Genomic DNA, 18,764 nt, shown 5'->3' with positions numbered 1-18,764 from the left:
CTAGGCTCGCGTCTCTAGCACGGTCTAGCCTAGGACCAGCACAGTACCGTCGTTGAGCGTTTATTCAACTTTGCATCTCTGAATTGATTATTGCTGACCCTTTTTGCTACCATACTATAAGCCTTCCCAGCTCCACATACATCTACGTCGTGCGTTTGACTCTCACTGGCAGTCGCTCTATCCAAGCTTTTGAGAGTTTTGACTACAACGGTTGCCGATCACCGCCTGCTGCTGGGTAAGAACTGGTAAGAATGATGAGGACATCAATACCATTGTTACACCCACAGCCCCTACTGTTACATATACTGGACCAATTACTAGAGCTCGCGCACGCCAATTAAATTACCAGGTACTTTCGTTTCTTGGTAATGATTCTAATGTTCATGAGATTATGATGCTGCCTAAATTGGATACATTTGTTTTGCTTACAAATGAAGGTCCTAGCTTGGAGAAGGATGAACATTGGAGCAAGAATACGAATGGAGTTGATGGTATGCGCAAGGGGATCAAGAACGGAGTTACAAGTGATGATTTCAGGACTTTGAAGCTGCCATAAGGAGTGCATGAAGCCTTGGACGAAATATACAAGATGCCACTTCATAATATTCGTCCATAGGCTATTCTAGGTGCTGCGTCACCTTATTAATGGGCCAGGCCCATGTAATTTCGAAATACTTAAGTATAGGCTATTTTTAGAGTCCGTATGTGTGGGGAAACAAGAGTTAGGGTTGGTTTCGGACCCCACCCTCAAGGGCCACGAAATTCCCCTCTCTTCCTCCATATATACAGCCCTTAGGGCGTCGTTTAGACTTGGGTTTTGTTTAGATTAAAAGTTCGCCATAGCTGCAACTTCGCGTACTTCGTTTGTGTCCAACGACCAGACCAAGACGTCACAGAACCCCACCTTGATCAATAAAGCTTTCATCTTATATTGGCAATATCCAGATTGCAATCTCAGCTTCTTGCTTGTTCTTCGTTTGCTCGCAGGAAACAGGCCCTCGTGGTCAGGTTGATCGTGCTCCGGCGTGGTCAATAACCCCTCGGAAGTTGGTTTAGCGATTGCTAAGGCGCGACGTCTCGCACGTTCGTAGTCGGATCGTCAAGGTCGACTCCCACAGAAAACGATAGCCACCATCTCATCGAAACATCGGGACACCTTTGCCTCTATCAAGTGGTATCAGATTTCCAGGTTGCTCGGTGAGATTTTACAGTTTTTCGTAGATTAGATCGAGTCTGTTCTTCATACCTACAGTCCACGAAAAAGCCACAAAAAAAAATTAGGGTTAGTTCATCATATCCGAACCAATCTGAGCCTTTGCATAATCTTTTTAGGGTTTTTGCTTTGTTGAATTTGCGGTTGCATCGTCGTGTCAAGTTGCTGGTCGTAGAGTCTAGTCTTTTAGAGTTTCGAGTTCTGGTCATAAGTTGTCACGCCGCCGCCGCACCATCATCATCGCCCATCTACCACTTTTGCTTATCCGCCACCGCTCTGAATCCTTATCCATATACCACATACCACCACCGCTACCATATACCACCACCGCTGCCATATACCACAACCATATATTCACCACCAATCCGAGTTATTCTCATATTAGGATTGTTCTTGAGATCAATCTCAATTCCGATTCGTGTTTCCTTGCCTGCGTAGGTCTCGGAAAAAAAAAAGAGTCTGGAGACCCCCGGGCAGTTTTTAGGCCAAAATTTTCTCGGGCAAAATTTTTTTTTCCCTATCCTATTTTTAGGCTTTTCTGAGTCTTTTGAGCCACGTGCCATCATAGTGATTTTTTGTCGCACTTTTTCGTCGTCGCTGCCCTGATTTCCGAAAAAAAAAGTGGAATTTTTTTTTTCGTGCCCATACTATCAGTTTGACGAGGGAAGAGTTTTGAGACACTCGCCATTATAGTAATTTTTCGCAAAAAAAAAAAAAGAGGAGCGCAAAAAAAAAAGAGGAGCGCAAAAAAAAAGAGGAGCGCAAAAAAAAAAGAGGAGCGCAAAAAAAAAAAAGAGGAGCGCAAAAAAAAAGCGAAAAAAAAAGTTCCAGAGTGTGCTTTTCCCTTATTTACGTGCAGCGCCGTGATTTTGTTAGTGTTCTAGGCTCGCGTCTCTAGCACAGTCTAGCCTAGGACCAGCACAGTACCGTCGTTGAGCGTTTATTCAACTTTGCATCTCTGAATTGATTATTGCTGACCCTTTTTGCTACCATACTATAAGCCTTCCCAGCTCCACATACCTCTACGTCGTGTGTTTGACTCTCCCTGGCAATCGCTCTATCCAAGCTTTTTGAGAGTTTTGACTACAACGGTTGCCGATCACCGCCTGCTGCTGGGTAAGAACTGGTAAGAATTTGAGATTTGCTTGACGGATTTGTGACACCCGCCTCCACCACCTCTTGTTAGTATTCTGTAGGATCATATTCTTGTGTGTTTTCTATTGTTGCTAACCACGGCAGGATCACAAGCCGACGAGACTGACTGGGAGAACATGACGAATCAGGAGTTGCATGATAAATTTCAGCAAATGATGAATGGACAGGTGCAGGATGTGCTAAACAGATTTGAAGAGGCCATGGAGAAGATAGATGACATGGAGAAGACATTCGAAACAAAGCTCGATGACAGGTTTAATGAATTGCTCGCGCGTCTTCCACCACCACCACCGGCTGCACCTAACGCACCTCTACAACAACAACAACGACGACTACCTACACATCGTGAAACAACCCTCCGCCGAGCGAGCCGTCTCCCTCTTGCACCTGGCCAAACTGTTGGTGCTGCTGTTGCTACTTCTGTGGCTCCTGCTGCTGATGCGGAGGAGGATGATTTTGCTGGCGATTACGAGGATGAGGTTGATCAAAATCAGAACTACGTGCCACCACCAGCACAGCAACCATCAGGTCGTCCACATGCAAATAATGGCAATGGTAGGGCTCACCCTCAGGTACGAGATCATGACCATCTCCCTAAACTAAAATTGAATATTCCACCATTTGAGGGTAGATATGTTCCTGATATATATCTTACTTGGGAGTTAGAAACTGAACAACGATTTACATGTTTACAATATCCCGAGGAGAGACGTGTTCCTGCTGCTGTTTGTGCATTCACTAGTTTTGCATGTGTTTGGTGGTCTGAGCATTGTAGATTATATCCCATTCCTGCTACTTGGGCTGCTTTGAAAACTGCTATGCGTACTCGTTGGGTTCCACCATATTATCAACGTGAATTACTTCAAAAATTGCAGCGCTTAAGACAGGGAAAAAATTCTGTAGAAGAATATTATCAGGAATTACAAACTGGCATGATTAGATGTGGTATTGTTGAGGAGAATGAAGCTATGCTTGCACGTTTTATGGGTGGATTAAATAGAGAGATTCAGACGATTCTAGAGTATAAGGAGTATACTAATATCACTCGTTTATTCCATCTTGCTTGTAAAGCTGAACGTGAAGTGCAGGATCGACAGGCATTGGCGCGGACTAACTTTTCTGCAGGTCGACCTTCTTCATGGACACCACGTGCATCATCTACTTCCACACGTTCTGCTTCACCGGCGCCTCCGTCGGCTGCCACCTCCAACCGTGATACAATAAAGCAGGCACAATCACCACTATCTGCCAAGAGCACACCTTCTGGGCCTGCAAAGAGCTCTTCTTCATCCATGGCATCAACAGGGCAGACACATGATATTATTTGTCGACGTTGCAAGGGTGGAGGTCATTATGCGAGAGAATGCCCATCTAAGCGTGTGATGATTGTTACTGAGGATGGTGGGTATGAGTCCGCTAGTGACTATGATGAGGAGACTTTGGCTCTTATTACACGTGACGAACACGGTGGAGACGATTCTGATCATGAGACGCAATACATGGCTCCTGAAGATGCTGACAGGTATGAATGTTTAGTTGCTCAACGTGTTTTGAGTGTGCAGGTTACACAAGCTGAGCAAAATCAGAGGCATAATTTGTTCCATACAAAGGGAGTTGTGAAGGAACGTTCTGTTCACGTGATCATAGATGGAGGGAGTTGCAACAACTTGGCTAGCATCGAGATGGTGGAGAAGCTATCTCTCACCACAAGACCACATCCACATCCTTACTACATCCAATGGTTCAACAACAGCGGCAAGGTTAAGGTAACACGTACTGTTCGTGTGCATTTTAGTATCTCTACATATGCTGATTATGTTGATTGTGATGTGGTACCTATGCAAGCATGTTCCTTATTACTTGGTAGATCATGGCAATTTGATAAAAATTCTATTCACCATGGTAGAAACAATCAGTATACTCTTGTTCATAAGGATAAAAATATTACTTTGCTTCCTATGACTCCTGATTCCATTTTGAAAGATGATATTAATAGAGCTAATAAAGCAAAACAGGAGAAAACTAAGAGTGAAAATCAGATTGTGGCAAAAGAATTTGAGCAACAAATGCAGCCTAATAATAATAAACAATCTAGTGTTGCTTCTGAAATTAAATTGAAAAGTGCATGTTTACTTGCCACCAAATCTGATATTGATGATCTAGATTTTAGCAAATCTGTTTGCTATGCTTTTGTGTGCAAAGAGGCATTATTTTCATTCGAGGACGCGCCTTCCTCTTTGCCTCCTGCTGTCACTAACATTTTGCAGGAGTTCGCCGACGTCTTTCCACAAGACGTGCCACCGGGATTACCACCTATTCGCGGGATTGAGCATCAAATTGACTTAATTCCCTGTGCATCATTACCCAACCGTGCACCATACCGTACCAATCCAGAGGAGACGAAGGAGATTATGCGTCAAGTACAAGAACTGCTCGACAAAGGTTATATACGCGAATCCCTTAGTCCTTGTGCCGTTCCTATCATTTTAGTGCCGAAAAAGGATGGTACGTCGCGTATGTGCGTTGATTGTAGAGGCATTAATAATATTACTATTCGTTATCGTCATCCTATTCCTAGGCTAGATGATATGCTTGATGAATTGAGTGGCTCTACAATATTCTCCAAAGTTGATTTGCGTAGTGGTTACCATCAAATTCGTATGAAATTGGGAGATGAATGGAAAACAGCATTTAAAACTAAGTTTGGATTATATGAGTGGTTAGTCATGCCTTTTGGGTTAACTAATGCACCTAGTACTTTCATGAGGTTAATGAACGAAGTTTTACGTGCCTTCATTGGACGATTTGTGGTAGTTTACTTTGATGACATATTGATTTATAGCAAATCTTTGGAGGACCATTTGGAACATTTACGTGCTGTTTTTATTGCTCTACGTGATGCACGTTTGTTTGGTAACCTTGGAAAGTGCACCTTTTGCACCGACCGAGTATCTTTTCTTGGCTATGTTGTTACTCCACAGGGAATTGAAGTTGATAAAGCCAAGATTGAAGCTATTGAGAGTTGGCCGCAGCCCAAAACGGTCACACAAGTGAGGAGTTTCCTTGGCCTCGCTGGTTTCTATAGGCATTTTGTGAGAGATTTCAGCACCATTGCTGCACCTCTCAACGAGCTTACAAACAAGGATGTACCTTTTGTTTGGGGTACCGCACAGGAAGAAGCCTTCACGGTATTGAAAGATAAGTTAACACATGCTCCTTTACTCCAACTTCCTAATTTCAATAAGACTTTTGAGCTTGAATGTGATGCTAGTGGAATTGGATTAGGAGGTGTGTTATTACAAGATGGAAAACCTGTTGCATACTTTTCTGAAAAATTGAGTGGGCCTAGTCTAAACTATTCTACTTATGATAAAGAATTATATGCTCTTGTTCGGACCTTAGAAACATGGCAACATTATTTATGGCCCAAGGAATTTGTTATACATTCTGATCATGAATCTTTGAAACACATTAAAGGTCAAGCAAAACTGAACCGTAGACATGCTAAATGGGTTGAATTCATTGAGACTTTCCCTTATGTCATTAAACACAAGAAGGGTAAAGAAAATGTTATTGCTGATGCCTTGTCTCGTCGTTATACTATGCTTTCACAACTTGACTTTAAAATATTTGGTTTGGAGACCATCAAGGATCAATATGTTAATGATGCTGAATTTAAAGATGTATTGCAGAATTGTAAGGAAGGGAGAACTTGGAACAAGTTCGTTCTTAACGATGGATTTGTGTTTCGTGCTAACAAGCTATGCATTCCAGCTAGCTCCGTTCGTCTTTTGTTATTGCAGGAGGCGCATGGAGGAGGATTAATGGGACACTTTGGCGTCAAGAAGACGGAGGATATACTTGCTACACATTTCTTTTGGCCAAAGATGAGACGGGATGTTGAGCGTTTTGTTGCTCGCTGCACTACATGTCAAAGAGCTAAGTCACGACTCAATCCTCATGGTTTATATATGCCTTTGCCTGTACCTAGTGTTCCTTGGGAGGATATATCTATGGACTTTGTTTTAGGTTTACCTCGAACAAAGAAGGGGAGGGATAGCATATTTGTTGTCGTGGATAGGTTCTCGAAAATGGCACACTTTATACCATGTCATAAAAGCGATGATGCTGTTAATGTTGCTGATTTGTTCTTTCGTGAAATTATTCGCTTACATGGTGTGCCAAATGCTATTGTTTCAGATCGTGATACTAAATTTCTTAGCCACTTTTGGAGATGTTTATGGGCTAAGTTGGGGACTAAGCTGCTTTTTAGTACTACTTGTCACCCCCAAACTGATGGACAAACTGAAGTAGTCAATAGAACATTGTCTACTATGCTTAGGGCTGTTTTGAAGAATAACAAGAAAATGTGGGAAGAATGCTTGCCTCATATTGAATTTGCTTATAATCGTTCATTGCATTCTACTACTAAGATGTGCCCTTTTGAAATTGTGTATGGTTTCCTACCTCGTGCACCTATTGATTTGTTGCCTCTTCCATCTTCGGAGAAGGTTAATTTTGATGCTAAAGAACGTTCTGAATTGATTTTAAAAATGCATGAGTTAACTAAGGAAAACATTGAGCGTATGAATGCTAAATATAAACTTGCTGGAGATAAGGGTAGAAAACATGTTGTGTTTGCACCTGGAGATCTTGTTTGGTTACATTTGCGTAAAGATAGATTTCCTAATCTGCGCAAATCAAAGCTAATGCCACGTGCTGATGGTCCTTTTAAGGTTTTAGAGAAAATAAATGATAATGCATATAAACTTGAGCTACCTGCAGATTTTGGGGTTAGTCCCACTTTTAACATTGCAGATTTGAAGCCTTATTTGGGTGAGGAAGATGAGCTTCCGTCGAGGACGACTTCATTTCAAGAAGGGGAGGATGATGAGGACATCAATACCATTGTTACACCCACAGCCCCTACTGTTACATATACTGGACCAATTACTAGAGCTCGCGCACGCCAATTAAATTACCAGGTACTTTCGTTTCTTGGTAATGATTCTAATGTTCATGAGATTATGATGCTGCCTAAATTGGATACATTTGTTTTGCTTACAAATGAAGGTCCTAGCTTGGAGAAGGATGAACATTGGAGCAAGAATACGAATGGAGTTGATGGTATGCGCAAGGGGATCAAGAACGGAGTTACAAGTGATGATTTCAGGACTTTGAAGCTGCCATAAGGAGTGCATGAAGCCTTGGACGAAATATACAAGATGCCACTTCATAATATTCGTCCATAGGCTATTCTAGGTGCTGCGTCACCTTATTAATGGGCCAGGCCCATGTAATTTCGAAATACTTAAGTATAGGCTATTTTTAGAGTCCGTATGTGTGGGGAAACAAGAGTTAGGGTTGGTTTCGGACCCCACCCTCAAGGGCCACGAAATTCCCCTCTCTTCCTCCATATATACAGCCCTTAGGGCGTCGTTTAGACTTGGGTTTTGTTTAGATTAAAAGTTCGCCATAGCTGCAACTTCGCGTACTTCGTTTGTGTCCAACGACCAGACCAAGACGTCACAGAACCCCACCTTGATCAATAAAGCTTTCATCTTATATTGGCAATATCCAGATTGCAATCTCAGCTTCTTGCTTGTTCTTCGTTTGCTCGCAGGAAACAGGCCCTCGTGGTCAGGTTGATCGTGCTCCGGCGTGGTCAATAACCCCTCGGAAGTTGGTTTAGCGATTGCTAAGGCGCGACGTCTCGCACGTTCGTAGTCGGATCGTCAAGGTCGACTCCCACAGAAAACGATAGCCACCATCTCATCGAAACATCGGGACACCTTTGCCTCTATCAAAGAATTTGAGATTTGCTTGACGGATTTGTGACACCCGCCACCACCACCACTTGTTAGTAGTCTGTAGGATCATATTCTTGTGTGTTTCTATTGCTGCTAACCATGCCAGGATCACAAGCCGACGAGACTGACTGGGAGAACTTGACGAACAAGGAGCTTCATGATACATTTCAGCAAATGATGAGTGGACAGGTGCAAGATGTGATAAACAGATTTGAAGAGGCCATGGAGAAGATAGATGGCATGGAGAAGACGTTTGAAACAAAGCTCGATAACAAGTTTGCTGAATTGCTTTCGCGTTTTCCACCACCACCACCGGCTGCTCCTGCCGCACCTCTGCAACAACAGCAACAACACCGACTACCTCCACGTCGGGAAACAGCCCTCTGCCGAGCGAGCCGTGTCCCTCTTCAGTCGGGCCAAACTGCTGGTGCTGCTGTTGATACTTCTGTGGCTCCTACTGCTGATGTGGAGGAGGAGGATTATGTGGGAGATTATGAGGATGAGGTTGATCAAAATCAGAACTACGTGCCACCAACAGCACAGCAACCACCAGGTCGTCCACATGCAAATAATGGCAATGGTAGGGCTCACCCTCAGGTACGAGATCATGACCCTCTCCCTAAACTAAAATTGAATATTCCACCATTTGAGGGTAGATATGTTCCTGATATATATCTTACTTGGGAGTTAGAAACTGAACAATGATTTACATGTTTACAATATCCCGAGGAGAGATGTGTTCCTGCTGCTGTTTGTGCTTTCACTAGTTTTGCATGTGTTTGGTGGTCTGAGCATTGTAGATTATATCCTATTCCGGCTACTTGGGCTGCTTTGAAAACTGCTATACGTACTCGTTGGGTTCCACCATATTATCAACGTGAATTACTTCAAAAATTGCAGCGCTTAAGACAGGGAAAAAATTCTGTAGAAGAATATTATCAGGAATTACAAACTGGCATGATTAGATGTGGTATTGTTGAGGAGAATGAAGCTATGCTTGCACGTTTTATGGGTGGATTAAATAGAGAGATTCAGACGATTCTAGAGTATAAGGAGTATACTAATATCACTCGTTTATTCCATCTTGCTTGTAAAGCTGAACGTGAAGTGCAGGATCGACAGGCATTGGCGCGGACTAACTTTTCTGCAGGTCGACCTTCATCATGGACACCACGTGCATCATCTACTTCCACACGTTCTGCTACACCGGCGCCTCCGTCGGCTGCCACCTCCAACCGTGATACAATAAAGCAGGCACAATCACCACTATCTGCCAAGAGCACACCTTCTGGGCCTGCAAAGAGCTCTTCTTCATCCATGGCATCAACAGGGCAAACACATGATATTATTTGTCGATGTTGCAAGGGTGGAGGTCATTATGCGAGAGAATGCCCATCTAAGCGTGTGATGATTGTTACTGAGGATGGTGGGTATGAGTCCGCTAGTGACTATGATGAGGAGACTTTGGCTCTTATTACACGTGACGAACACGGTGGAGACGATTCTGATCATGAGACGCAATACATGGCTCCTGAAGATGCTGACAGGTATGAATGTTTAGTTGCTCAACGTGTTTTGAGTGTGCAGGTTACACAAGCTGAGCAAAATCAGAGGCATAATTTGTTCCATACAAAGGGAGTTGTGAAGGAACGTTCTGTTCGCGTGATCATAGATGGAGGGAGCTGCAATAACTTGGCTAGCATGGAGATGGTGGAGAAGCTATCTATCACCACAAGACCATATCCACATCCTTACTACATCCAATGGTTCAACAACAGCGGCAAGGTTAAGGTAACACGTACTGTTCGTGTGCATTTTAGTATCTCTACATATGCTGATTATGTTGATTGTGATGTGGTACCTATGCAAGCATGTTCCTTATTACTTGGTAGACCATGGCAATTTGATAAAAATTCTATACACCATGGTAGAAACAATCAGTATACTCTTGTTCATAATGATAAAAATATTACTTTGCTTCCTATGACTCCTGATTCCATTTTGAAAGATGATATTAATAGAGCTAATAAAGCAAAACAGGAGACAAATAAGAGTGAAAATCAGATTGTGGCAAAAGAATTTGAGCACCAAATGAAGCCTAATAATAAACCATCTACTGTTGTTTCTGAAATTAAATTGAAAAGTGCATGTTTACTTGCCACCAAATCTGATATTGATGAGCTAGATTTCAGCAAATCTGTTTGCTATGCTTTTGTGTGCAAAGAGGCATTATTTTCATTCGAGGACGTGCCTTCCTCTTTGCCCCCTGCTGTCATTAACATTTTGCAGGAGTTCGCTGACGTCTTTCCACAAGACGTGCCACCGGGATTACCACCTATTCGAGGGATTGAGCATCAAATTGACTTAATTCCCTGTGCTTCGCTACCCAACCGTGCACCATACCGTACCAATCCAGAGGAGACGAAGGAGATTATGCGTCAAGTACAAGAACTGCTCGACAAAGGTTATATACGCGAATCCCTTAGTCCTTGTGCTGTTCCTATCATTTTAGTGCCGAAAAAGGATGGTACGTCGCGTATGTGCGTTAATTGTAGAGGCATAAATAATATTACTATTCGTTATCGTCATCCTATTCCTAGGCTAGATGATATGCTTGATGAATTGAGTGGCTCTACAATATTCTCCAAAGTTGATTTGCGTAGTGGATACCATCAAATTCGTATGAAATTGGGAGATGAATGGAAAACAGCATTTAAAACTAAGTTTGGATTATATGAGTGGTTAGTCATGCCTTTTGGGTTAACTAATCCACCTAGTACTTTCATGAGGTTAATGAACGAAGTTTTACGTGCTTTCATTGGACGATTTGTGGTAGTTTACTTTGATGACATATTGATTTATAGCAAATCTTTGGAGGAACATTTGGAACATTTACGTGCTGTTTTCATTGCTCTACGTGATGCACGTTTGTTCGGAAACCTTGGAAAGTGCACCTTTTGCACCGACCGAGTATCTTTTCTTGGCTATGTTGTTACTCCACAGGGAATTGAAGTTGATAAAGCCAAGATTGAAGCTATTGAGAGTTGGCCGCAGCCCAAAACGGTCACACAAGTGAGGAGTTTCCTTGGCCTCGCTGGTTTCTATAGGCGTTTTGTGAGAGATTTCAGCACCATTGCTGCACCTCTCAACGAGCTTACAAAGAAGGATGTGCCTTTTGTTTGGGGTACCGCACAGGAAGAAGCCTTCACGGTTTTGAAAGATAAGTTGACACATGCTCCTTTACTCCAACTTCCTAATTTCAATAAGACTTTTGAGCTTGAATGTGATGCTAGTGGAATTGGATCAGGAGGTGTGTTATTACAAGATGGAAAACCTGTTGCATACTTTTCTGAAAAATTGAATGGGCCTAGTCTGAACTATTCTACTTATGATAAAGAATTATATGCTCTTGTTCGGACCTTAGAAACATGGCAACATTATTTATGGCCCAAGGAATTTGTTATACATTCTGATCATGAATCTTTGAAACACATTAAAAGTCAAGCAAAACTGAACCGTAGACATGCTAAATGGGTTGAATTCATTGAGACTTTCCCTTATGTCTTTAAACACAAGAAGGGTAAAGAAAATGTTATTGCTGATGCCTTGTCTCGTCGTTATACTATGCTTTCACAACTTGACTTTAAAATATTTGGTTTGGAGACCATCAAAGATCAGTATGTTCATGATGCTGAATTTAAAGATGTATTGCAGAATTGTAAGGAAGGGAGAACTTGGAACAAGTTCGTTCTTAACGATGGATTTGTGTTTCGTGCTAACAAGCTATGCATTCCATCTAGCTCCGTTCGTCTTTTGTTGTTGCAGGAGGCGCATGGAGGAGGATTAATGGGACACTTTGGCGTCAAGAAGACGGAGGATATACTTGCTACACATTTCTTTTGGCCAAAGATGAGACGGGATGTTGAGCGTTTTGTTGCTCGCTGCACTACATGTCAAAGAGCTAAGTCACGACTCAATCCTCATGGTTTATATATGCCTTTGCCAGTACCTAGTGTTCCTTGGGAGGATATATCTATGGACTTTGTTTTAGGTTTACCTCGAACAAAGAAGGGGAGGGATAGCATATTTGTTGTCGTGGATAGGTTCTCGAAAATGGCACACTTTATACCATGTCATAAAAGCGATGATGCTGTTAATGTTGCTGATTTGTTCTTTCGTGAAATTATTCGCTTACATGGTGTGCCAAATACTATTGTTTCAGATCGTGATACTAAATTTCTTAGCCACTTTTGGAGATGTTTATGGGCTAAGTTGGGGACTAAGCTGCTTTTTAGTACTACTTGTCACCCCCAAACTGATGGACAAACTGAAGTAGTCAATAGAACATTGTCTACTATGCTTAGGGCTGTTTTGAACAATAACAAGAAAATGTGGGAAGAATGCTTGCCTCATATTGAATTTGCTTATAATCGCTCATTGCATTCTACTACTAAGATGTGCCCTTTTGAAATTGTGTATGGTTTCCTACCTCGTGCACCTATTGATTTGTTGCCTCTTCCATCTTCAGAGAAGGTTAATTTTGATGCTAAAGAACGTTCTGAATTGATTTTAAAAATGCATGAGTTAACTAAGGAAAACATTGAGCGTATGAATGCTAAATATAAACTTCCTGGAGATAAGGGTAGAAAAGATGTTGTGTTTGCGCCTGGAGATCTTGTTTGGTTACATTTGCGTAAAGATAGATTTCCTAATCTGCGCAAATCAAAGCTAATGCCACGTGCTGATGGTCCTTTTAAGGTGTTAGAGAAAATAAATGATAATGCATATAAACTTGAGCTACCTGTAGATTTTGGGGTTAGTCCCACTTTTAACATTGCAGATTTGAAGCCTTATTTGGGTGAGGAAGATGCGCTTCCGTCGAGGACGACTTCATTTCAAGAAGGGGAGGATGATGAGGACATCAATACCATTGTTACACCCATAGCCCCTACTGTTACATATACTGGACCAATTACTAGAGCTCGCGCACGCCAATTAAATTACCAGGTACTTTCGTTTCTTGGTAATGATTCTAATGTTCATGAGATTATGATGCTGCCTAAATTGGATACATTTGTTTTGCTTACAAATGAAGGGCCTAGCTTGGAGAAGGATGAACATTGGAGCAAGAACACGCATGGAGTTGATGGCATGCGCAAGGGGATCAAGAACGGAGTTACAAGTGATGATTTCAGGACTTTGAAGCCGCCATAAGGAGTGCATGAAGCCTTGGACGAAATATACAAGATGCCACTTCATAATATTCGTCCATAGGCTATTCTAGGTGCTGCGTCACCTTATTAATGGGCCAGGCCCATGTAATTTCGAAATACTTAAGTATAGGCTATTTTTAGAGTCTGTATGTGTGGGGAAACAAGAGTTAGGGTTGGTTTCGGACCCCACCCTCAAGGGCCACGAAATTCCCCCCTCTTCCTCCATATATACAGCCCTTAGGGCGTCGTTTAGACTTTGGGTTTTGTTTAGATTAAAAGTTCGCCATAGCTGCAACTTCGCGTACTTCGTTTGTGTCCAACGACCATACCAAGACGTCACAAAACCCCACCTTGATCAATAAAGCTTTCATCTTATATTCGTAATATCCCGATTGCAATCTCAGTTTCTTGCTTGTTCTTCGTTTGCTCGGAGGAAACAGACCCTCGTGGTCAAGTTGATCGTGCTCCGGCGTGGTCAATAACCCTCGGAAGTTGGTTTAGCGATTGCTAAGGCGCGACGTCTCGCACGTTCGTAGTCGGGTCGTCAAGGTCGACTCCCACAGAAAGCGATAGCCACCATCTCATCGAAACATCGGGACACCTTAGCCTCTATCAGTTTCTAAAGTCCGAACAAGAGCATATAATTCTTTATCATAAGTAGAATAGTTCCGACTAGGCCCACTCAATTTTTCAGAGAAGTATGCAACAGGTTTGCCATCTTGTAATAACACACCTCCTAATCCAATTCCACTAGCAGCACACTCAAGCTCAAAAGTCTTATTAAAATCAGGAAGTTGGAGTAAAGGAGCATGTGTCAACTTATCTTTCAATATCGTGAAGGCTTCTTCCTGTGCGGTACCCCAAACAAAAGGCACATCCTTCTTTGTAAGCTCGTTGAGAGGTGTAGTAATGGTGCTGAAATCTCTCACAAAACGCCTATAGAAACCAACGAGGCCAAGGAAACTCCTCACTTGTGTGACCGTTTTGGGCTGCGGCCAACTGTCAATAGCTTCAATGTTGGCTTTATCAACTTCAATTCCCTGTGGGGTAACAACATAGCCAAGAAAAGATACTCGGTCGGTGCAAAAGGTGCACTTCCCAAGGTTACCAAACAAATGTGCATCACGTAGAGCGATAAAAACAACACGTAAATGTTCCAAATGTGCTTCCAAAGATTTGCTATAAATCAGTATATCATCAAAATAGACTACCACAAATCGTCCAATGAAAGCACGTAAAACTTCGTTTATTAGTCTCATAAAAGTACTAGGCGCATTAGTTAACCCAAAAGGCATGACTAACCACTCATATAAACCAAACTTAGTTTTAAATGTTGTTTTCCATTCATCTCCCAATTTCATACGAATTTGATGGTATCCACTATGCAAATCAACTTTGGAGAATATTGTAGAGCCACTCAATTCATCAAGCATATCATCAAGCCTAGGAATAGGATGACGGTAATGAATAGTAATATTATTAATGCCTCTACAATCAACACACATACGCGACGTACCATCCTTTTTAGGCACTAGTATAATAGGAACAGCACAAGGACTAAGAGATTCGCGTATACAACCTTTGTCGAGCAGCTCCTGTACTTGACACATAATCTCTTTCGTCTCCTCTGGATTGGTACGGTATGGTGCACGGTTGGGTAGCGAAGCACTGGGAATTAAGTCAATTTGATGCTCAATCCCTCGAATAGGTGGTAATCCCGGTGGCACGTCTTGTGGAAAGACGTCAGCGAACTCCTGCAAAATGTTAGTGACAGCAGGGGGCAAAGAGGAAGGCACATCCTCGAATGAAAATAATGCCTCTTTGCACACAAAAGCATAGCAAACAGATTTGCTAAAATCTAGCTCATCAATATCAGATTTGGTGGCAAGTAAACATGCACTTTTCAATTTAATTTCAGAAACAACAGTAGATGGTTTATTATTAGGCTTCATTTGGTGCTCAAATTCTTTTGCCACAATCTGATTTTCACTCTTATTTGTCTCCTGTTTTGCTTTATTAGCTCTATTAATATCATCTTTCAAAATGGAATCAGGAGTCATAGGAAGCAAAGTAATATTTTTATCGTTATGAACAAGAGTATACTGATTGTTTCTACCATGGTGTACATATTTTTTATCAAATTGCCATGGTCTACCAAGTAATAAGGAACATGCTTGCATAGGTACCACATCACAATCAACATAATCAGCATATGTAGAGATACTAAAATGCACACGAACAGTACGTGTTACCTTAACCTTGCCGCTGTTGTTGAACCATTGGATGTAGTAAGGATGTGGATGTGGTCTTGTGGTGAGAGATAGCTTCTCCACCATCTCCATGCTAGCCAAGTTGTTGCAACTCCCTCCATCTATGAGCGCGCGAACAGAACGTTCCTTCACAACTCCCTTTGTATGGAACAAATTATGCCTCTGATTTTGCTCAGCTTGTGTAACCTGCACACTCAAAACACGTTGAGCAACTAAACATTCATACCTGTCAGCATCTTCAGGAGCCATGTATTGCGTCTCATGATCAGAATCATCTCCACCGTGTTCGTAACGTGTAATAAGAGCCAAAGTCTCCTCATCATAGTCACTAGCGGACTCATACCCACCATCCTCAGTCACAATCATCACATGCTTAGATGGGCATTCTCTCGCATAATGACCTCCACCCTTGCAACGTCGATAAATAATATCATGTGTTTGCCCTGTTGATGCCATGGATGAAGAAGAGCTCTTTGCAGGCCCAGAAGGTGTGCTCTTTGCAGATAGTGGTCATTGTGCCTGCTTTATTGTATCACGGTTGGAGGTGGCAACCGACGGAGGTGCCGGTGTAGCAGAATGTGTGGAAGTAGATGATGCACGTGGTGTCCATGATGAAGGTCGACCTGCAGAAAAGTTAGTCCGCACCAATGCATGCCGATCCTGCACTTCACGTTCAGCTTTACAAGCAAGATGGAATAAACGAGTGATATTAGTATACTCCTTATACTCTAGAATCGTCTGAATCTCTCTATTTAATCCACCCATAAAACGTGCAAGCATAGCTTCATTCTCCTCAACAATACCACATCTAATCATGCCAGTTTGTAATTCCTGATAATATTCTTCTACAGAATTTTTTCCCTGTCTTAAGCGCTGCAATTTTTGAAGTAATTCACGTTGATAATATGGTGGAACCCAACGAGTACGCATAGCAGTTTTCAAAGCGGCCAAGTAGCTGGAATAGGATATAATCTACAATGCTCAGACCACCAAACACATGCAAAACTAGTGAATGCACAAACAGCAGCAGGAACACGTCTCTCCTCAGGATATTGTAAACATGTAAATCGTTGTTCAGTTTCTAACTCCCAAGTAAGATATATATCAAGAACATATCTACCCTCAAATGGTGGAATATTCAATTTTAGTTTAGGGAGATGGTCATGATCTCGTACCTGGGGGTGAGCCCTACCATTGCCATTATTTGCATGTGGACGACCTGGTCGTTGTTGTGCTGGTGGTGGCACGTAGGTATGATTTTGATCAACCTCATCCTCGTAATCTCCCACATAATCATCCTCCTCCACATCAGCAGTAGGAGCCACAGAAGTATCAATAGCAGCACCAGTAGTTTGGCTAGGCTGAAGAGGGACACGGATCGCTCAACGGAGGGCTGTTTCCCGATGTGGAGGTAGTCGGTGTTGTTGCTGTTGTTGCAGAGGTGCGGCAGGAGCAGCCGGTGGTGGTGGTGGAACACGCGAAAGCAATTCAGCAAACTTGTTATCGAGCTTTGTTTCAAATGTCTTCTCCATGCCATCTATCTTCTCCATGGGCTCTTCAAATCTGTTTAGCACATCTTGCACCTGTCCACTCATCATTTGCTGAAACATATCATGAAGCTCCTTGTTCGTCAAGTTCTCCCAGTCAGTCTCGTCGGCTTGTGATCCTGGCATTGTTAGCAGCAATAGAAACACACAAGATTATGATCCTACAGACTACTAACAAGTGGTGGTGGTGGCGGTGTCACAAATCCGTCAAGCAAATCTCAAATTCTTACCAGTTCTTACCCAGCAGCAGGCGGTGATCGGCAACCGTTGTAGTCAAAACTCTCAAAAGCTTGGATAGAGCGATTGCCAGGGAGAGTCAAACGCACGACGTAGATGTATGTGGAGCTGGGAAGGCTTATAGTATGGTAGCAAAAAGGGTCAGCAATAATCAATTCAGACATGCAAAGTTGAAAAAACGCTCAACGACGGTACTGTGCTGGTCCTAGGCTAGACCGTGCTAGAGACACGAGCCTAGAACACTAACAAAATCACGGTGCTGCACGTAAACAAGGGAAAGCACACTCTGGAACTTTTTTTTGCTCTTTTTTTTGCGCTCCTTTTTTTGCGCTCCTTTTTTTTGCGAAAAATCACTATAATGGCGAGTGTCTCAAAACTCTTCCCTCGTCAAACTGATAGGATGGGCATGAAATTTTTTTTGACTTTTTTTCAGAAATCAGGGCAGCGACAACGAAAAAGTGCGACAAAAAATCACTATGATTGCACGTGGCTCAAAAGACTCAGAAAAGCCTAAAAATAGGATAGGGAAAAATATTTTTGGTCGCCGAATTTTTTTCCAAGACCTACGCAGGCAAGGGAACACGAATCGGAATTTAGATTGATCTCAAAAACAAACCTAATATGAGAAGAACTCGGATTGGTGGTGGATATATGGTTGTGGTATATGGCAGCGGTGGTGGTATATGGTAGCGGTGGTGGTATATGCATACAGATTAGTGGTGGTATATGGATACGGATTGGTGGTGGTATATGGATACGGATTCAGAGCGGTGGCGGATAAGCAATGGTGGTAGATGGCAAGGCGATGATGATGGTGCGGCGGCAGCGTGACAACTTATGACCAGAACTCGAAACTCTAAAAGACTAGACTCTAAGACCAGCAACTTGACACGACGATGCAACCGCAAATTCATCAAAGCAAAAACCCTTAAAAGATTATGCAAAGGCTCAGATTGGTTCGGATATGATGAACTAACCCTAATATTTTTGTGGCTTTTTCGTGGACTGTAGGTATGAAGAACAGACTCGATCTAATCTACGAAAAACTGTAAAATCTCACCGAGCAACCTGGAAATCTAATACCACTTGGTAGAGGCAAAGGTGTCCCGATGTTTCGATGAGATGGTGGCTATCATTTTCTGTGGGAGTCGACCTTGACGATCCGACTACGAACGTGCGAGACGTCGCGCCTTAGCAATCTCTAAACCAACTTCCGAGGGTTATTGACCACGCCGGAGCACGATCAACCTGACCCCGAGTGTCTGTTTCCTGCAAGCAAATGAAGAACAAGCAAGAAACTGAGATTGCAATCTGGATAT

The sequence above is a fragment of the Triticum urartu genome, chromosome 6A (genome assembly GCF_056163025.1).
Source record: "Triticum urartu cultivar PI428250 chromosome 6A, HENAU_Tu73, whole genome shotgun sequence".
Lineage (NCBI taxonomy): Eukaryota > Viridiplantae > Streptophyta > Magnoliopsida > Poales > Poaceae > Triticum > Triticum urartu.
The sequence above is the reverse complement of the archived record's forward strand: the minus strand, read 5'-3'. Positions refer to the sequence as shown.